At 46.2% G+C, this 22,519-nt stretch overlaps 1 pseudogene; it reads right to left on the bottom strand.

Moving 5' to 3' along the window:
* Positions 1 to 1,911: 1,911 nt before the first annotated feature.
* LOC117536358 lies at positions 1,912 to 20,726 on the bottom strand (annotated as a pseudogene).
* Positions 20,727 to 22,519: the final 1,793 nt, after the last annotated feature.

The raw sequence follows: 22,519 nt of genomic DNA, 5'->3' as shown, positions 1-22,519 counted from the left end.
GGTTCACCCTCTGAGGAACATGAGGCGCATTCACACTGCGGTACTTTTCCCACAAAGGTTCATGTGAACTTAGTTCATGAGAACTCTTTAGTTCTCATGAACTAATGGCGCGTTTCCACTGCAGCGGGTAGCCCCGTTTAAGCGTCCTTAACCGTCCTCAAGCGGCCAGGCCGGTTTTTGGTGGCGTTTCCATATAGCCTAGTACCGGCCAGCGGGTACTTTTCCCTCTTTTTCCGGCCTCATAAAATCGTGGTTCCCTCAGACCAGGGCCAGGGCTGAACTAGTGACGTCAACACTCTCGACTGCTGATTGGTCAGAGAGAATCGTCACAATATTGCGCGCGAGTTCATCCCTAGCGTCGCATATATATCTAGAAGCAAGCTTGCAGCATTTTTATACACAGCATTTTGTAAACGGAGGAGCTACAGAAATGGCTACTTCTAAGAAAAGCACACCGTGGTCGACCGAGGAGGTGACGACGTTCCTTCATCTCATTGGGGATGATAAAATCCAGCGGGAGCTCGACGGAACAACTCGAAATGTGAACAAAAACAAAGCCGATCGCCCCGCCTACACTGCGTTGCTAGCCCAGGTCCTAAACTGTAATGGAAATGCGCCACGGCCTACGCCGGCCAGCGAGGCAGCCCGAGGCCAGAGCGAGGACGCTTAAACGGGGCTACCCCGCTGCAGTGGAAACGCGCCATAAATACAGATCGCGTTCACACTGGAAAAAGTCCCTGGGGGTGGATTAGGCAAATGAAGCCGCTGACGTCACTTGTTCTTCTTCTGCTTTGGGTTTACTGGCAGGCCGCAAACCACTTCACGGCGTATACTGCCGCCCAAAGTCCCCGGCCGGAAGTCCCCGGAGTTGGGGACTGGCTTCAGTAGAAGCTGCTGGGAGTCCCAGCAGCCTCTACTGAAGCCTTCCGAGTAAATCGCCAGAACGCCGACACCTCTTCATCTCCACCGCTCCCATGTTTTATTTTGTGTTGCCATAAGTTAGTCTCTCTGCGTTTCTGCGCTGGGCTAATGCTAATAATGCTAATGCGAGGATAATAAAATGCGGCTTCACAACACTTTTGGGAGTTTTAAACGGGGCGTGGTTGCAATCCGCCCAGCCAATCAGAAATATAGCTCTTTTCTCACAAGAGAGCCGTACGAAAGTCCCTGCTCTCTAGCAGCTCTCTGCTCTCTAGCAGGGACTTTCGTAGGGGTAAAAAGGTTCTCATGAACTCATTTTAGTACCTGCTCTTTTTGGTGTGAACGCGATAAAAGAGGCTAACGTCCACGCTAGCTTCCACGCTAGCTGCTATATGTTTTGCATTGAGGTGATACTTGAGGCTTGATGTGCTGCGGTGATATGCAAATTCCTTTTGCATAATTTGCACACAACCGTGCTCTTATCGACGCTTCCATCCATCCGTTTTTTAAAACAACATTTCCCACTGTTGTTCACTGTGGTTTGTTGTTCACTGTGGTTTGTTGTTGTCTGAAGTCATGAACGTTAGTTGGTGCTCCAGTATATTCGGTACGCCTGAAACTCATCCAGTGAGAAACGTTCCGCGGTGCAAAAATAAGTGCGATTAAAATGCGTTAATTTTTTTAACGCGTTAATTTTTGTGTAATTAATTAATCTTAATTAACGCGTTAAAGTCCCGGCCCTAGTTATTTTCTGTACCAGATAGGGAAGTCACATTCACCTTGATATAAAGTCATTTAATGGAAGAGGCAGATGTCATGTCGGAACACAGGTGCACTTTATTGAAATGGTTTAGTCAGTGTACAGGTTGCCTCCCCCGGCCTGGCATCACATCATCAATGCCTGTCAGAACAATGCAGTTAACCAACATTTGGAATGACTCAAAAGAAAATAGAAAGATAAAAAAAAATGTAAGTCATCAGATGCAAAAGCTGAACCCTGTTTTTTTTTTTTAAAACCTAGTTAAACATTACGGTGTCCTTCATCGTTAAGAGTTTAAAATCTTGAGTCACGTGCCAAAATAACTGAAGCCAAGCTAAAGAGATGGTCGTCCAGGCTCTGGAGGGTCAGAGTCTTCACCACAGATGTTTCAGTGACTTAGTACTCCTCCCCTTCTTCTCCTTCGTCCCCCCACGCTGTCGGTGCCCACCCTCCTCATAATCCTTCTCCAGGGCAGCCATATCCTCTTCTGGCCTCAGAGAAACTCTCCCTCCTCCATCCCCTCTCCAACGTACCAGTGGACGAAGGCCCTCTTGCGTACATCAGGTCGAACTTGTGGTCCAGGCGAGCCCAGGCCTCTGCGATGGCGGTGGTGTTGCTCAGCATGCACACGGCCTCTGCACCTTGGCCAGGTCTCCTCCAGGAACCACGGTAGGGGGCTGGTAGTTTATGCCCACCTTGAAGCCAGTGGGACACCAGTCCACAAACTGGATGGTGCGCTTTGGTTTTGATGGTGGCGATGGCAGAGTTGACATCTTTGGGCACCACACATCACCACGGTACAGGAGGCAACAGGCCATGTACTTGCCGTGGCGGGGGGTCGCATTTCAAATCACCCATCTGGTTGGCTGGCCTCGAAAACAGGCGTTGGTGATGTCAGCCACCGACAGCTGCTCGTGGTAGGCCTTCTCTGCGGAGATAACTGGGGCGTAAGTGGCCAGAGGGAAGTGGATACGAGGGTAAGGCACCAAGTTGGTCTGGAACTCAGTCAGATCCACATTCAAGGCACCATCGAAGCGCAGGGAGGCGGTGATGGAGGAGACGATCTGACCTTCCCGTTGCACGTCTTTGTTTACTTCCGGTATGTATTTTCCACCCTCCGTGGATTGGCCATCTGTAGAATCTGGAGAATCACAGAACGGCCGGTCGTCAAGGGCCGGTTCGATTAGCTGACGGCCGTTTATGTTTTTAAATGGCATAATTTTCGCTAGCAGCTCCTCCCCCCTCTCTATTTGGACTGGTAGATCTCGGCAGACTGGCAACTTTAAAGTAGCTCTTGGTTAAAAAAAAGGTTGGGCACCCCTGTCTTAAAGGCTTCGGAATTCCCCCATTGTAGTGAAAAAACTGTAAAGACTAGGGCCCCCAAACAGCATCTTGCATAGGGCCCCCCCAAAAGCTAGAAACGGTCCTGAGTGTGAAGGAACTGCTGTGGAAACAGAGCAGCACTTCCTCACACAATGCCAAACATTTGAACCTGTACAGAAACAATTATTTCCAAAACCTAAGCATCCTCGAATATTTAAAAAAGAAAATGAAAAACTAAAGATATTACTCAAAGAAAGCTACATTCGTTTTTCTCTGCCTGCCACAGTATGAGGGAATCGGACTGACCTGCAACACCAGGTCTCACATATTTTTTATATTTTATTTTTGTATTCATGTATTATATGAATTGAATGAATGTGTGTTCCTTGTAAAAATAAAAAGTTATTGCTTATGTTAAAAATGTAGCAGTTTGTTCTTATGTATGTATTTGTATATAGATGTTGCAACAACACAGCTTTAGCAATACTGTATGTAACTATGGTAATGCTAATAAAGTGTAATATGTAATGTGAAGCGCTTTGAGCATTTGGGAGAGCGCTCTAATAACTGTAATTAATTATTATTATTATTGTTATTATTATTATTATAATAATAAAGCTATTGAATTGAATGAGATAAAGAGAGAGCCTGCTTCCTTATTTGAATAATGCTGCCTTCAAGTGCTTCTCCTACATTCGCCTTCCGAATTTAAGAGATCACAAATAAGATTGTTTGTGTGTATTCTAGTAACTTTCAGGTTCAAAATACAATGAAAACAAACTTGCAGTTTTAGCTTTTGATATTCTATAAATTATGGGGATATGTTCAGCTTGTGTGTTGTTTAGATTAGAAACAAAATAATTCAACTCTATGTGTGTGTGATATTTTCATGCCTTTTCCAATGAAGGCCCGACATAAATAGAAGCCTAAAACCTTTGCATGGGGTGAATATATAATACACTTTTTTAGACGATGAAATAATAATTGCTGATTTTAATTCAAACGTTTCTGGAAGTTCAATTGAACGAACATTAAAAACAGTTATTTTAGATGACAGAGCTAACGTGTAGGGTTGGAATATTTCGAGCCGTGCTTGAATGCACCTCTGCCCAGCGTTTGCTCGCGCCAGAAATAAATGTAAACCGCCGCTGTGTCTCCGCCCCCTCAGAAAATTATAAATATAGGCAGCTCCTCGCCTCCTTTTCACTACAACCTTCAACAACCGATTCTTCAGTGTCGGAAAGAAGCAGGGTGAAAAATCCTACAAAAATGCTGAGTACTGACGAACAAAACAATTATATAAATAATAAAACTACCGGTAATTAGATTTGTTGCCGTTGAAATCCCGTTTATGTGCCTAAATTGAGGTAGCTTTAGTCCAAACAGTTGGCGCAGTTTAAATCATAACGGTTGAAATTGGCCATTAAAACGGAACTTTCATCACTTTAAACTACAGTCAAAGATACTGTATCGACATCTGGGCATTTTTCTCTCTCCAGTTTAATAGGAATAAAAGCATACAGTATAAAACAGTATGCGAAAAACTGTTTTCCCATCTTTGTGGGTTTGGAAGACATAAGGCTGGGCATTACTGTAAGCCGGCGAGCTAGAAGAATGCATCAGATAACGACCTGTCCATGAACGTTACAGAAAGGCAGAGTTGCGTTCCGATAATCCAAAAATTAGCTCCTAAATTCTAACCCTATCTCCTATTCCTTGACCTCTGAGTGAAACGTCACGGGGTTAAGGGATAGTGGATAGGAGAATTCAAAAGGACTTAGGAGAAGAGATCGCGGTACTTTAGAGAATCCGAATGCACTTTCACTATCCGACGTGTTTATGATGCGCCAGCGGACGTCATTGTGTGCGTCTGCTGCTGTGGGGAAACTATGGAAACTACAGTTCTCATTCATAACACTCCGTTCGATGTCTCACTATGGGATGCGCCTCATCGCGGAGCAAACAGAAGCATCAATCTCATTACGCCAATCCTGATTGGCTGGAGATCTTGACGTCAGCGTCAGGGAAATCACCCCCTATAAGTAGCTTGCGCCACAACGCATGCGCCATTCAAACACCTCTTCTCGCTTCAGAGCACATCTCTATGGTAGCCGGACAAGCTTCACGGTCCACAGACTGAACCCAAATATCCATTTCGGTCGACGGGCGCTTGCCGGCTACTCCTTCTGCTTCGCAGGAAGACAGTAATTACTAACGCTAGTTATTGTTGAAATCGACCTCGCCGCTCTCTTTCCCCGGAAAGTAAGCTAGGTCTGATTTTTTCAAGCTAGCGTTAGCTTGCTCCCTCACTACCGACACCACGGTAGTGAGGAAGTCTTTTCTTTTCTCTTCCCCACGGAGGAGGAAAGGATTAAAAGGAGCATACTGCCACACCAGTCAGTATTCTCTGGGAATAAAAGACCCACACCGTCCTTTTCTCCGGATTAAGGACAGGGTGGTTACCTCTTTTTCTCCCAACCTACCTGTTGAGAGCGGGTCCTCTCCACGCCACGAGGCGAACAAGATGGACGCCCCTCTCCCTCACACCAGAGGAGTCAGGGACTCGGTGGCTCGACTCTGCGGCTGCGGGTTGAAGATCTCGGGCACAGACACACACCAGGTCTGCTCGTCCTGCCTCGGGCTGGAACACGCCCGAGGCGCTATCGACAACCCCGGCTCGTGCGGACATTGTGTCCGCTTCACCGTAAAGAGCCTCCGCCGACGGCTAGCACGCCAAGCTAGCCTGTCGGAGCAGGAACCCCCCATGTCCTCTGACCTGCCGGCCGGCAGTCAAGACGCGGGGACATCTGTCACAGAGAGTGAACCCCTCTCCATGTCGGTCTGGGGCTCAGTATCTGCGATGGCCGCAGAACCGGATTCCCGCGCCCTGGCAGGCCGGGACCCGGTGGCGGCAAGACACGCGGCAACGGGACCCCACGCTTTACCGAGCTGGGGCTCCCAGTTAGACCTCACCATGGTCTCACCCACGAAGGATGTCCTCGAGCTGAATTACGACGAGGACGAAGAGGACGCCTCGGTGTTCCTCCTGTCCGAGTCGGATGAACATGAAGAGGACATCTTCATGTCATCGGCTCAGGCTGCAAAGCCTGGAGCGAGGGCTGCTCTCCCAGACGATAGCATACCAGCTTCGCCCTGTCTGAGTATGGACCTGCAGGCCGTGTGCAAACGCGCTGCGGCCAGACTCGACATCCCGTGGCCTGAAATGGCCAAGGAGACCTCCAGGTCCCGCTATGAAGGGAAACATTTTCCCCAAGCAGCGCGGACAAAGAGACAACTCCTTCCGGTCTTCCCGGAGATGTTGGATGAGGTGTCGGTCTCGTGGAGAGACCGGCCCTTCAGCAACAAGGTCCCAATCCAGGGTGCCTCCTCCCTAGACTGTGACGGAATGGAGAAGCTCGGCCTGCTCCGCATACCGCCCATGGAACCGCTGGTAGCAGCCCACCTCCTACCGAGGATGGGCCCGTCACCAAGCAGGAACCCCATGCTGCCGGCAAAGTCGGACCGATTTCAGTCGACAATGACTGAACGGTCCTACAAAGCCGCAGCGTTGTCCGCCAGGGCCCTGAATGTGGCCTCGCTGCTAACCGCTTACCAAGCGGAGCTCTGCGAGGACCTGTCGGGTAACCCGGGTGCAGCCACTCTGGACGAGATGGCGGCGGTCACAGACATCTGTCTCCGTGTCCAACGCTGCGCCGTCCAGGCCACGGGTAAGGCAATGGGGATCATGGTGGTGCAGGAAAGAGCGAGATGGCTCAACCTCACCAACCTCCCAGACCGGGAAAAGGAGGATGTGCTGGATATGCCCATCGTTACCGAGGGAATTTTCGGCTCCGCTCTTGCTTCCATGCAAAGGAGGTGTGAGTCGAAAAAGAGGGAGGACGAGGCACTCCACCTCTGCCTCCCTCGAAGGGTCCAGCCGCTGCCTTCGCAGCAGCAGTCCTTCGCCCAAGCTGCCTTGAACCCTGCTCGGTTTAAAACACCGAAAACGCAGAGGTCGCAGCCCGCCCCGAGTCCCCAGCCCAGGCTGGAGACGAGGGCGAGCTGGCCCAGAAAATCTCCGGTTCCGGCTGCAGCTCAGGCGCAGCCAACCCAGAATTTCGGCCAGCAGGCGAGGAAGAAGAAGCGAGCGGCGTGACAGCCCCTCCTTCTCCCCTCCGTGACAGAGCTGGAAGTCCACGGTTCCCCAGCTCTAAATGTGTTCCCGCCGCCTCGAGAGATGCCTCAACACCATCCTCAAGTCCGCAAAAACACATGTCACAAATCTGTTTGTTCCTCTGTCATTAAACATTTGCCGCTGACGCATCCAGGCTTCAGGCCGAGGGCGCAGCTCAAAAAAATGATAAGAAAAACAATAAAACCAATAAACAGCCCGCCAACTGTTCCCCTTCTGAGAGCAGCTTCGGCATCTCTCAAAAGGCGGATTACAGGCGGGTCTGTGAAGGCACCACCGTCACGCGCATGCGCAGTGCCGGCTGGGGTTTTAAAAGCACTGAAGGTTTTAAGGCACCACCGTCATGCGCAGTGTCGGTGGGGATTGTCGAAAGGGGGCACTACTGTGTTCAGACACTAGAGGGCCCCATAACACAACAAATAGAGACTCAGAGGGGAAGAGATGTGACATCTCCACTGGCTCTAAGGAGCATGCAGTGGAAGATGCTCACATCATCTGCTTGGGTTTTCAAGACAGTAACACGGGGCTACAGACTCCAATTCGCTGTCACCCCCCCTCGCTTCTCGGGCATTCTGCATTCGCAGGCCCGAGGAGAGTCAGCCCATATTCTGGAGAAAGAGATTCTCTCTCTCCTAGAAAAGAGGGCTATATCTATTGTACCCGCCGAGCAGAGTCAGGGCGGCTTCTATTCCAAGTACTTCCTCGTTCCCAAACGGGGAGGGAACGGAATTCGGCCAATACTTGATTTGAGGGCTCTGAACAAATATCTAAGAAGATATAAGTTCAGAATGCTCACTCACACATCTCTGCTGCGGCTCGTGCGACAAGACGACTGGTTCACATCAGTCGACCTGAAAGATGCGTATTTTCACATCCCAGTATATTACCCACACAGGAAATATCTGAGATTCGCATTTCAGGGGATCTGTTATGAATACAGAGTACTCCCCTTCGGTCTGTCTCTCAGTCCAAGGGTGTTTGTACGATGTACGGAAGCCGCGATAGCCCCGTTAAGACAACAGGGTATTCGCCTGGCGACCTACCTGGACGACTGGCTGCTTCTCGCACAGTCGGAGCAGGAGGCTGTTACGCAGACAAATGTCCTCGTAAAGCACCTGCTCAACCTGGGTTTCATAATAAACACAGAGAAGAGCATGTTGTGCCCCGCGCAGACTCTTCCTGGGTTTACACCTGAACTCGGTGCCCTTTTCAGCTCGCTTGTCAGCGGATAGAGTGAAAGCTTTCAGAGCTTGTCTCGCTCTTTTCCAGCTGCGCAAACATGTTCTCTTCAGATCATGCCTGAGATTGCTGGGCCTCATGGCGTCAGCCATCCTGGTCGTACGACTGGGACGCTTACACATGAGGGAGTTTCAGCGCTGGGTGGCCGCCCTAAAACTAAACCCTGCGCGCCATGGCGCGCGGAGAGTGATGGTTACTGTGAAATGCGTAATGGCACTGCGCCACTGGCTGCACCCGACTTTTCTAGTACGAGGTGTGCCTATGGGTGCTGTCCTTTCACGGAAAGTGGTCACCACGGACGCATGTCTGACAGGTTGGGGAGGTATTTATGAAGGTCGCCCGGTGAGGGGTCTCTGGAGCAGAGACCTCCAGCGGGCGCACATAAATTACCTGGAGCTTTTAGCGGTATTTCTCACCCTAAAACGCTTTCTGCCTTTCCTCAGGGGACATCACGTCCTCGTGAGGACAGACAATACGACCACAATATCGTATATTAACCGCCAAGGGGGTTTGCGTTCTTTCCAGTTACACACACTGGCGCGCAAACTTATCCTATGGAGCGGTAGGCGTCTCCTCTCTCTGAGAGCGACGCACGTACCGGGAGTGAGGAACCTCGGGGCAGATCTACTGTCCAGAGGTATACCACTTTATGCAGACTGGACTCTACATCCAAGGATTGTGAGCCAGCTGTGGGTGCGTTACGGCAGAGCCGCGGTGGATCTGTTCGCGATCTAAATGCACCGTTAGGCGTGGATGCACTCGCGCACAATTGGCCCCCGGGCCTTCTGTACGCGTTCCCACCCCTGGCTCTGATACCCCCAACTCTGGCCAGAGTGAGAGAGCAACGCCACACACTTATCCTGATAGCTCCGCACTGGCCAGCTATGTACTGGCTAGCGGAGATATATCAGCTGCTGTGCGGGCAGCCATGGCAGCTCCCACTACGCAGGGACATACTGTCCCAAGCGGGGGGGGCGATCTTTCACCCACACCCAGAGCGCTTGGCTCTATGGGCCTGGCCCGTGAGTGGTACAATCTAAATACAGTGTGACATGACGCTGACCCTGGCAGCTGCCAAGCGAGCCAGTGGCACTCATGCACTATCTGTACAGTTTTCATGCACTCAGTTTGCCCCAGGGCAAACAGAGTGTGGTTGAAGCCTGACCCTGCCTTTATCTTAAGGCGGTCGGTTCGGGTACCACATTTGACATTAAGGCATCCCCCCCGCCACTGTATTCCTCCGGGGAACAGCGGCCGGATTTGCCGTGTCCAGCCCGTGCTTCACGCACGTACAGGGACAGATCAAGGGTGCTTTGTCATAATGACCAACCCCTTGTGTCCTGGGCTAACCCTTATAAGGGCAAGCCTGTTACTAAGCAACGGCTCTCCCACTGGTCTGTGGAAGCAATTGCTTTGGGGCTCATACGAGTCAGAGTTCGCAGGCACCCTCGGGTCCGCGAGCTCTTTCGACTCAGAGTCTGGCTGCATTCTGGACTCTGTCCAGGATGTCTCCCATCAAAGACATTGGTGCAGCGGCGAGCTGGTCCTCGCCGCTCACTTTTGTCTGCCTCCTAACAGGCTGGACGTTCTGCTCCCAGTGTGACTCAAGCAGTGCTGGGCACCTGGTTGAGTCAGAGCTCTACCTGTTAAGTTCTGGTTGGTTTGGTGATTTTCGAGATAAGCTCGTCTGGCAATACGGGAGCTACAATTTCCCATAGTGAGACATCGAACGGAGTGTTATGAATGAGAACTATAGGTTACTTGCGTAACCCCAGTTCTCAGAGTAACATGAAGTGAGATGTCTCACCAGACGGCCCTCCTTGCTATGGTGAAGCGAGAAGAGGTGCTTATTTTGAATGGCGCATGCGTTGTGGCGCAAGCTACTTATAGGGGGTGATTTCCCTGACGCTGACGTCAAGATCTCCAGCCAATCAGGATTGGCGTAATGAGATTGATGCTTCTGTTTGCTTCGCGATGAGGCGCATCCCATAGTGAGACATCTCACTTCATGTTACTCTGAGAACTGGGGTTACGCAAGTAACCTATAGTTTTTTATACAGAGGACTACAACATGGATGTTTAATAAGAACGAGGGACTCCTGTAAACTCATCTAGAGACTCTGCACCGTGCTCTGATGCTGTTGCTTTATGCTTTATGAACGGGGACAAGAGAGAAACATATTCTTCATGACCAAAGTTGGAATTGAAATAAAAAAGGAAAGTGAAACTTATGCTCGTCACCCTCTCCCTCCGGTCCACATTTATACAAATGATCCCAATACGTATGATTGTATGAACTATTAAAATATCTTAAAAATAAATACAAATGTATTTATTATAAACGTTAGTCCTTAACACCTATCACTGTGTATCCCATTCAAACATCTTTTAAAAGTTGAACAAACTCCACACAGCTCAGTGAAATGTTGACTTTATTTGATCATTTCAGTAAAAACTAACGCTCATATTTCTCTTTTTGATTATAATACTGATGAACGTTCAAAACAAAGCACTTTGGCAACTTACCACGTACGTTTTAAAATGCGTCATAAGCACCGTAACTTTCATGATATCATTTCTCCCATTATCGTTTGTGTCCGTGAACGGCCGACTGTTGTGTGACGTCAAATGCTGCGGCTGCAATGCATTGTGGGGCAGCATTTTCTCCTCTCCTTTCGGTAAGGGAGGTACAGTGGTTCCTAAGCTAAAGGAGGTTATAAAGGAAGTTTGAAACCTCCTTTCCTTTCATTTGGAGAATTGGAACGGCACTTATCATGGCTGCCACTGAGGGACTTCCGGGTCATTTCACTTGGTTAGGAAGGTTCCTAAGCTAAATGGTAGTGCTGTAGCGACGCGTCGACTTCAAAATATCGTCGACGACATATTTCCGCGTCGACGCGTCGCTACACACACGTGGGTCACCCAAAGCAACAAGCAGTTCGCAATCGCACTTCAAACACAATGGAGACTGAAACGGCTACCACCTCCTCCTCACAGGATTGCGCACGAAGCCCCCAAACGAAAACATCTCGCCCTAGGTCTTCAAAAGCATGGGAATATTTTAAAGTTAGTCCAAAACGCAAAGATATTTATATATTTATATCTCACTGAGACTGCTGCATAGCCTAGCAGAAGCAGCAGCGAGCTGTGGTGGCTACCATTAGCAGCAAAGCATTTGCTCTCCGATTTTTACATAAAATGGAATTATGGATTATAAATTCAATCGTTTTTTTATACATAGACGTTAAAAACCTATGGATTAACCGATTCAGCCGCGTTTTTTTCTCATTGTAATGCCATTGAACACGTCTTTTGATCAGATTGACAGCTACGGCGGTGAGACGATCTCCTTAGAAGCTCTGTGAAGGTACGTGTTGTGATGACTGTATTTGCTTCCCCTGTCGCGAGTCCGGATCACTCAGTGATGATACTATATACCTACATAATCTGTGGAGTCTCAGCTTTAATCGGATATATTGTATGAGCAGCTACGATAAGTAATAAGGGTACTTTTATCTTGAGTTCTGTGCCAATGTCCGTTAGCATTTTTCGCTCAGGGGTCATTTAGATGCTTCTTATGAGACTTGTGTTTTGTTTTGGTAAACATGGTTTGTATCGTCAATTAGCTGAGATTATTTCCGTTAATCTGGTATAACACATTAATAGGTTCTTAAATATTAAGATCCCCTGAGACACAGTATCGTGAAAAAAAAATTGTTTACATTACGTTTTTTTTACATTACGTTTTTTATTAATTGAACAACAGAAAAATAATCGTTAGATTAGTCGACTAATCGATCAAATAATCGCCCGATTAATCGTTTTCAAAATAATCGTTTCCCCCCAGCACTACTAAATGGACTATTGGACCGGGCCCCAGGGCTTTGCAGCAGGGAGGAGAGATGTTGCTCGTTTTGGGAGGGGCAGACAGGAACACGTGACTCGGCACAAAGTCACTAGGGCTGCAGTCGAATAGTCCAAAAATCAGCTCCTAAGTTCTAACCCTATCGTCTATTCCTGAAACGTTAAGGGATAGTGGATAGGAGAATTCAAAAAGGATTTAGGAGAAGAGACTGGTACTTTAGAGAATCCGACTGCACTTTCACTATCTGACGTGTTTATGATGCGCCAGCGGACGTCATTTTGTGCGTCTGCTGCTGTGGGGAAACTATGGAAACTACAGTTTTCTATACAGCGGACTACAACATGGATGTTTAATAAGAACGAGGGACTACTGTAAACTCATCTAGCTCATCACCCTCTCCCTCCGGTCCACATTAATACAAATGGTCCCAATATGTATGATTGTATGAAAATATCTTAAAACAAATACAAATGTATTTATTATAAACGTTAGTCCTTAACATCTATCACTGTGTATATCACCATTCAAACATCTTTTAAAAGTTGAACAAACCCCACACAGCTCAGTGAAATGTTGACTTTATTTGATAATTTCAGTAAAAACTAACGCTCATATTTCTCTTTTTGATTATAATACTGATGAACGTTCAAAACAAAGCACTTTGGCAAGTTACCATATACGTTTTAAAATGCTTAATAAGCACTGTAACTTTCATGATATAATTTCTCCGCCATAATCGTTTGTTTCCGTGAACGGCCGACTGTTGTGTGATGGCAAATGCTGCGACTGCAATGCATTGTGGGGCAGCATTTTCTCCTCTCCTTTCGGTGAGGGAGGTCCAGTGGTTCCTAAGCTAAAGGAGGTTATAAAGAAAGTTTGAAACCTCCTTTCCTATCATCTAGAGAATTGGAACGGCACTTATCATGGCTGCCACTGAGGGACTTCCGGGTCATTTAATCGGTTAGGAAGGTTCCTAAGCTAAATGGACTATTCGACTGCAGCCCTGGGTTAGGGTTTATAACCTGTCAGCGCCCAAAACACCATTTAAAAGGGAATGATTTTTAGGGAAATATTGTCCAATAAATCGACAATATTGTAATGTACCCCTCCTTCCCAACTTTTTTAAATGTATCCCTGTGACTGTATATCTAATAGTGTAGATAGTGTTGGTAATTGGTTAATTTAATTTGCGATAAATCACAATTTTAGAGTTGAGTCCAGTTGTGTTTTATTTGTCAAATTGACACATGGAAACTGTTTGTATTAACATACGTTGTAGTACTTGTATAAGGAGGTCAGTGATTGCACTGTATAAACTGACATGGAATGTATCCGTTCAAATTCGAAAATGTAATCTGCTCAAAAGTAACCGTTTGTCTCTCCTCCACAGCGTGAGTGTATCTCTATGCATGTCGGCCAGGCCGGAGTCCAGATGGGCAATGCCTGCTGGGAGCTCTACTGCCTGGAGCACGGCATCCAGCCTGACGGTCAGATGCCGAGTGACAAGACCATCGGAGGAGGAGACGACTCCTTCAACACCTTCTTCATTGAGACTGGAGCCGGCAAACACGTCCCCAGAGCCGTCTTTGTGGACCTGGAGCCCACTGTAATCGGTAAGGATACACATATTTGTATTTAAACGTGAAATAATATTTTTGAAGAAGACTGGTAGGACAGACGGATAAATAGATGCTTATTGAACCCAAATTGGGACATTATTTTGTTGCCGCAGCAGTGTGTTCAGGCATTAAAATATATAAATAATAAAATAAAATCAATAAACAGCAAATATAATATCTAGAGTAGAATATACGTGTATCTAAAATATTCTGGATTATTCTGGTTCAATACCCATGACTGTACCTGTGTTGTTCCTCAGATGAAGTCCGTACAGGAACCTACCGCCAGCTCTTCCACCCCGAGCAGCTGATCACCGGTAAGGAGGACGCAGCCAACAACTACGCCCGCGGTCACTACACCGTCGGCAAGGAGATCATCGACCTGGTGCATGACAGGACTCGCAAACTGGTGAGCTCTTCATCTCATTACATGTTGCAAGTGAAGCCTTTAAAATAAAAACATATTTCGATTGATGGCAAAACATTTAAAACCATTATCCCTTATTGTGAAGATAAACTTCTGTTGTTGCAATGTTGAGGTAGAATGAAGGAGTCTGGAACCGTCGTTAGCCAAAGCACTGAGAGTTTTATTGAACACAGTACAGACAAATACATTACGGCCGGGAGATCATCTTAGTTTCACACTGTCCTGTGCTCCACCAAGATCATTTCTGCTCCAAAAGCCACAAAACATCTAGCACCACGAGGAGAGGCGGGCCCACAGAAGCCCGCGTTTACCTAATCAATAGCAAATGGGAGACAATGATCTACTTGTCTCAAGGAAACGCAGACAAGCCTGAAACCTTCCCCCCACAGGATATGGGAGAAGCGTTTGACCTGTGACCTCAACTTACAGAGGAGTCTTTGACTGATACTACTACAAACACATGTTTGCAGTATCACAGATTCTAAGAAACTCTATAAACAGATCAGATTAAAAATATTCTCTTACAGATTCACTCTTTTTATCAATCTATTGATAACCAATTAACATTAGTCTAAGAATATTTCAGTCAATACTTAAAATCAATAAGCGTCTTCAGAGTTGGGTGGGCTCAGATACATTCATTACATTAAAAAGTAGAACAAGATTGAAAACATTTCAATCACCATGATTGAACACAGTCAATCATAATAAAAATCATCTCTCTTCAGTTCTTGGCATCTTTTGTCAAAAGGCACAATAATAAACACATGGGATACAAAATATTACAGCAAAATATATGTTTCAAAAATAAGATATTTTATCATTTATCACTCAGTTAATCTCATTCATCAAACACAAACTCTAAATCAGCTTACATCTCAAAGATTTACTTTAAGGCAATTACTTATTAAAAAACACAATTAGAATTTAGGATTATAAGAAATCAATTGAGGTATAATTTAGGATTATGAGAAATCCAATTGAGGTATAAATCAGAATCATGAGAGATCCAGCTAAGGTTCCTAGTTTAAGGTATAAATTCGCAGTGATGAATCGATCAATCTGTAATCTGTAAAGTTACAGTGTCCTCAATCTTTAACATTACTTTACGTTTACTTCATTACGCTTTATTCAAGAGTAAGGCACTTAGTGATACATTTATTTCATTCAAATACATTTGCTCAAAATCTGAAAAGGAAAATCAGACATTTTATTTGTATAACAACCTGAAAAGGAAAAATCAGACATTTGTCCTTGAATCCAGTGTATCAACTGTAATCAATTATCAAAACATCTGTTCTTTATTCAGAATATCAACTTTAAACAACATCTCAATCGCTGAATGGAGGTACCCACGGGTCGGAGATCACGATGGAGACCCAGGGGTCCGGAAGCTCGGCATTGTACATTAAAGAGCCTGTGACAGCATCCTAACAACTGTTGTGCAATGAAATATTGGGCTACTAGTAATCTCGAACCGTCAGTTTAAAAAAGAAAAAGCGATACCGTTCCGTTAAATATCAATAATTTCGAACATCGAACATTGTAGTTGTAAACTCAAGTGGATGAAACTACATGTATTAGTGCTTTCATGTCAATTCGGCGAACATATGATACAATAAATGATCGTGAGAATGATGATTAAAAATCGTTTGTTTGTGCCGGTCTGCATTTCCTGATGAGAAAACCACCCGATGCTTTTTGTAGTTGTAGTACACCAACATGGATTAAACGTGTGTTTTTTTCACCACAATGTTGGGGAAATTAATGGATAAAATGCACGGATTATTATTATTATTATTATTCCCACTCCGATCGGGACACTAGGTCCACCGTTTCCCCGCAGCGAGGCTCCCCCCGTTGACAGTTTACGTGGGCTGGGTGCAGTGGCGGACTGGCCATCGGGACGAATCCCGATGGGCCGGTACCGAAGTGGGCCGGTCGGATAAATCACTAGCACATCCCCCATAGGCGGCGCGTGAGGCTCAGGTTTGGGAAGGCTAAATAACTTTTTTTACCTGACGCTGCCCGCCTCCGGCGTCTATAGAAAAGAGATCAACTCAGTGTGTGGAGTTTAAATCTCTCAAGTCATATTACAGGATAAAGGAAATACAGTTTAAACTGCCGTATGCAGAGAAGACGCCGACGTGTCGCATATTACATCATCAATCAGATCATCGATCATATAATATCATAATATATCATATATTTCCTTATCTGCCGTATCTGGCCGTGCAACACTTACAGTGTCACATACTGTATGCAGAAGTATTATTTTAAGCAACACATTATGTTGACGAAACACTCGAGTCAAATGTAATTAAAGTCAGATCCACTCGTGTCTTAGACGTGAACGCGCTCTCAGCTGGAGAAACCCTGGCTTGATTTACCGAGTTGATAACCAGCGTCGTAGGACCGCTTAGCGAGATCTCGTTTGTTAGTTTGTTGTTATTAGTTAGTTTGTTACTCAAACATATCCAGGGTCTGTTGAACTGGCTTCGTAGTACAGGGCACAGGTGGCTGGCAGCGCTAATGTCAAAGACACAGACATTGCATTATATTTGTATTTTACCAGGATGCAGTGACACAAATATTTACATATTTACATTTACTATCTACAGCACCCGCCGCCCGTGACATCCCCCCGTTGACAACGTACTAGCGGTACCGGTCGAGAGTCCCGGGATGATTTTTAGTCCCATTCCACCACTGGCTACATGACCGTATGATCGCCCATATTGACGCACCTAATTCCTAAACTTCAAACAGATACAACATAAACCGATCCTTCAGCCTCATATGAGCTCTCAGACACGTTCAAAATGAAACTGTCATCGCTGTCTGAGCTTGCTGCTGTGTGCGCCATCGTGCGTTTACATGCAGATGCTGGGATCCTGAACGGTGCAGCTGGAGCGCTGTGCCCGCAATGACGTCACACGTAATTTGGCGGGACTTGAAGAATCCCCGAGCAGATCCAGGAAATGGTCAACATTGAAGGGCAGATTAATGGTTATCAAAGTACAAATATCCAAAATCAGTTCAGTAACGGGTTTCAAGGGGACAATATTTACTCAAATTGATGGGTTTGGATGATGGGGGAAACTCGTGTCACAGGCTCTTTAATATTGTGTCCTTTACAGTCGACTGTCCAACTAGCCTCTGTGGGGCCTGGAGGGCAGTCTTAGCAACCCTTCGTATGGCTAATTTAACTACAGTGATCAAACAGATCACTAGGATTAGCACAACCAAGATAAACACTGAAACAGTAACAACACATTTAACCAGCCCCGCTCCCCAAGATCCAAAAGTTCCACTTAATTCCCCAAATGTAAACCCATGAGTTTCATGCAATTCTTTTATTCCCCTGGCAGTATCATGAGCCATGTCCATAACTTCAGGTGTGGCATCAGATATGAAAGAACAGCACTCACTTCCTATCACCTTGCATGTTCCTCCTTGGGCAGCTAAGAGGAGGTCAAGCGCCATACGATTCTGTAGTGCTACTGTCCTAACTTCCTGCAATTCTTTGTGTTCAGCTAACATCGCTGTGTTGGATACATTTAGATGATGTTCTACAACTTTAGACAATGCGACAATTTCCTGCTGAGTAACATAAATACCGTACCAAGGCAAGAATAGGCTAGCTATCTGTTGTCCTTGTGTAATTGACCTGCTGTTCCTGTGTAGAGAGGGAAGTATTGCTGCAATCTCAGTAGCCTCTACTTTACGGATTAAAGGGATTAGGTAGGCTAGATAACAGGTACCATAAAAAACGTCATATGGCACACAGCCATGGGCCCGGTCCCCACAAACTAAGTAAACTCTCTGTGGGAGGGGAATTCTGGCCAAATTTACTCTCACTATGGTATTACAGTCGCTGTGTCCCACATCAGGAGAGGTGTGAGATCCTACTGCATTCTGGAAACAGATGGACACATTCTTCCATTCATGCACAACAATTGGGGGAACATATACTGAGCAGTCACGTGTAGGGGGCTTGCCTAAGGGTATTGGCTGCGTACAGTCATGTATTTTAACCTCAACGGAGTCCACTGTTCTAGAGCCAAACCAGGGCACAACTGTTACCAAAGCTTCAACTAACAAAGCGGGTGTGTGTGGTTGCATTGTACATGTTGGACTTGTAAAGTTAGCCGAACAATTAGTCTGAGCTAGAGCTAACTGGAATCTATATTCAAAAGCTAGGTTAACGTATTTCTTCATATATATTAGTTTTAAAAACATCAAACGTTTGAAACCGTCAGGCAGGTAATCTTTATTTACTGTATCAACAATGAGAGAGACTAAGCCCTTGTACTGTAAAGGTTTTTCAGAGTCTATGGGGTAGGAAGGAGTATAACAATCCTCAGCCTCATCGCTAATTCTGGATGCTATGTCATTCCAGTTTACTAAACCGTAATCAGCTTTTGTGAAAGGAATTGGGCTAAACATAGGAGAATGCATTGATTCTGGCATATTTTGGCACAACCAACAGTTGCTAACATTACGTTCATGTGCATAGTCTAACATTAAACTTACTGCAGAATTAGTTTTAGTTTGTTTAAAAGGAGTAATTAAGGCCTTTTTGAAGAATCTACCTCGCCTCCTGATTGTTTAAGTGGAGTAGATGGAACATTTGTTTTGCTATTTGGTCCAGTAAATGTGCATCCCATTCATCCCTCCTTTTCCTACATGTGATTTGCCATGTGCAACATGTGCCAAAACATGGAGGAATGAACGGGGACAGACCATCCGGCCGTCTGGGTGGAGCCACAAGCTGGACTCAGCGTCAAGTGTACAACCTCGTCTTAGCCATAAATCTTTCTCCCTAACATCAGCGCGGGCTTGCATGTCCGCGACATCATTAAAGGAAGGCAAACAAATAGTTTCTGCGGGTTGTGTCGAGGGGCATTGGAGCACCATAGAAGAGGAGGAAACTGCTGCTTGTTTAGCCGCGGTGTCGGCTAACGCATTTCCACGCGAAATAGGATCATTAGAATTTGTGTGAGCAGCACATTTAACTACTGCTAGCTGTGCAGGGAGCAGGATAGCGTCTAATAGCTCAGCTACTAACGCATGATGTTGAATAGGCTTACCAGCCGATGTTAAGAAACCGCGCATTTTCCACAAGACACCAAAATCATGGCACACACCAAATGCATACCTGGAGTCTGTGAAAATGGTTGCAACTCTACCTTGAGCCAAAATACACGCCCTGAGCAGAGCATACAACTCTGCAGCCTGAGCTGACGTGCCATTTGGCAAGGCCCGGCTTTCTAAAACTTCCCAGTCATTCACAACAGCGTAGCCTGCTAAGTGGTGGCGATGGCAGAGTTGACATCTTTGGGCACCACATCACCACGGTACAGGAGGCAGCAGGCCATGTACTTGCCGTCGCGGGGGTCGCATTTCACCATCTGGTTGGCTGGCTCGAAACAGGCGTTGGTGATGTCAGCCACCGACAGCTGCTCGTGGTAGGCCTTCTCTGCGGAGATAACTGGGGCGTAAGTGGCCAGAGGGAAGTGGATACGAGGGTAAGGCACCAAGTTGGTCTGGAACTCAGTCAGATCCACATTCAAGGCACCATCGAAGCGCAGGGAGGCGGTGATGGAGGAGACGATCTGTCCAATCAGCCTGTTGAGGTTGGTGTAGGTAGGGCGCTCGATGTCCAGGTTCCTGCGGCAGATGTCGTAGATGGCCTCATTGTCCACCATGAAGGCACAGTCGGAGTGCTCCAGGGTGGTGTGGGTGGTCAGGATGGAGTTGTAGGGCTCCACCACAGCGGTGGACACCTGGGGGGCGGGGTAAACCGCAAACTCAAGCTTGGACTTCTTGCCGTAGTCGACAGAGAGACGCTCCATCAGCAAGGAGGTGAAGCCAGAGCCGGTTCCTCCTCCAAAGGAGTGGAAGATCAGGAAACCCTGGAGCCCTGTGCACTGGTCAGCCTGGAAATAAGGGATAATGGTTTTAAATGTTTTGCCATCAATCGAAATATGTTTTTATTTTAAAGGCTTCACTTGCAACATGTAATGAGATGAAGAGCTCACCAGTTTGCGAGTCCTGTCAAGCACCAGGTCTATGATCTCCTTGCCGACGGTGTAGTGACCGCGGGCGTAGTTGTTGGCTGCGTCCTCCTTACCGGTGATCAGCTGCTCGGGGTGGAAGAGCTGGCGGTAGGTTCCTGTACGGACTTCATCTGAGGAACAACACGGGTACAGTCATGGGTATTGAACCAGAATAATCGTCTCCTCCATCATCACTCATTGCCTCCTGTACCGTGGTGATGTGGTGCCCAAAGATGTCAACTCTGCCATCGCCACCATCAAAACCAAGCGCACCATCCAGTTTGTGGACTGGTGTCCCACTGGCTTCAAGGTGGGCATCAACTACCAGCCCCCTACCGTGGTTCCTGGAGGAGACTTGGCCAAGGTGCAGAGGGCCGTGTGCATTGTAGTGAAATATTTGTATTTATTCATGTTAGCAAACTATGGATAAGCTTAAAATGGGAATAATTTGGGTAAAACTGTGAGCTGGATTTGGGGCCTGTTGACATGTGTTTTTGAGGACAAAGGAAGATGGGGGAAGGGGAGAGCATGTCTTGATTTGCATTCACCTTAGATCTTGCTACAGTGATTGGGGAACCTAAGATTTGAGGTGTTAGTGATATTTGGGGCTGCCAATCAAGGAGGTCCAAATGGGAGGATCTGATAACTCCTCCCATTGTCAAAGAGTATAAACACAGTCATACACGCAGTGTTCAGCCTCTTTCCTCTGGCTGGCACACGTGCAGGTAAATTCGGGATCCCAAGGGTAATTTGTATTAAATTTGTACTGTATTGATTGTATTGCATTGTCATATTATCATTAAAGTAGATTATTGTTTAACGGTTATTTGGTAGCTCTGGATTCCTTCCTGTATTAACCAGCTTGATAGGGACGCGCGGAGATTTGAAAAGCGGACCAGATACCCCTTTAAATCTCTAACAAATGGTGACCCGGACGTGCCAGATATAACGAAGCTGAGGAAGAATCCAGACGACCAGAAAGTTTAAATGGAATATACAATGCATATTTTACTATGTTAGGAAAGTTATATACAAAACGTGAACGTTGATCGCCAGGTAGACGGAAAGTCCTGCGTAACGTAAATAGAGCAGTTTGGCGCGGATCTGCAGGTAGTTTATTCCTGAGTGGCGTGGAGACGGTGCAGTTTGTTCGGTGCGAGGTTTGATTCCTGCACGACAAAACCTGGAAACACGATATTTTAGATCGGGTCACCGTTTAAAACTGGGGTTAAATAACAGACCAAGGCTGAAAGCTAAAAGCCAGAGGTCTGTTATATGTTAAATCGGGGGAGAGCGTTTCCCTTTGTCTGTAAACTTCTGCTGCTGCCATCTAGTGGCTGAAAGGGGGTATCACACCCTTGACATTTGTATGGTTTCGCTTCGAGCTTCGAGTTTAATCTGTAAACTTCTGCTGCTGCCATCTAGTGGCTGAAAGGGGGTATCACACCCTTGACATTTTTCATTACATTGCTGGCCGGTATTGAAGACGGGAAGCACGTTAATAGTAACAACGACAATAGCCCAGTATATTAATTAGAACTGATTTTGGAAAACTGGTACAAAACAATAAGGAATTGAACATTTTTTACAACGACAGCACCAGGAGATGAGTAAACTCAAGAATCTGTAGAGTGTAAATACATTGTGAAAAACACATTTTACACTTGAACTGTTTGCACATCATAGACAAGGAATTTAGACAATATAAATAAATGTTCAGAAAGTAGACATAGGCCTACACTTGATTCAAATTTCATTACTGTGATCCGATTGGTGTGCTCTGCAGGTTTACTATTGTTCGAAGTAACAGTGGGATTTAAAATGAGAGAAAATATGGGGATGTTTTTTTTTTTCCGTAGTGTGTGGAATATGTGATGCTGGAAACATGTAGGTATTTCAGAGTTGTGTTGGGTAAATATGTAACAATGGATGAAACAATTTTTGGAGTGAGTTTTTGTAATATCATTAGTAGACATTAATTATGTTGTTTAGATGGCATTTAACAACTAAGACAGATAGTATGATTAGAAAGAGACAGAGTGGAAAGGGTTGGATTTATTTAACATCAGTGTGCTAGACTTCTTATAGGTAAGGTGTCCCGAGACCTGGAC

Source organism: Gymnodraco acuticeps, unplaced genomic scaffold (assembly GCF_902827175.1).
Source record: "Gymnodraco acuticeps unplaced genomic scaffold, fGymAcu1.1, whole genome shotgun sequence".
NCBI classification, from domain to species: domain Eukaryota; kingdom Metazoa; phylum Chordata; class Actinopteri; order Perciformes; family Bathydraconidae; genus Gymnodraco; species Gymnodraco acuticeps.
Note: the sequence above shows the minus strand (reverse complement) of the source record. Positions and strands in the feature narration are given on the sequence as shown.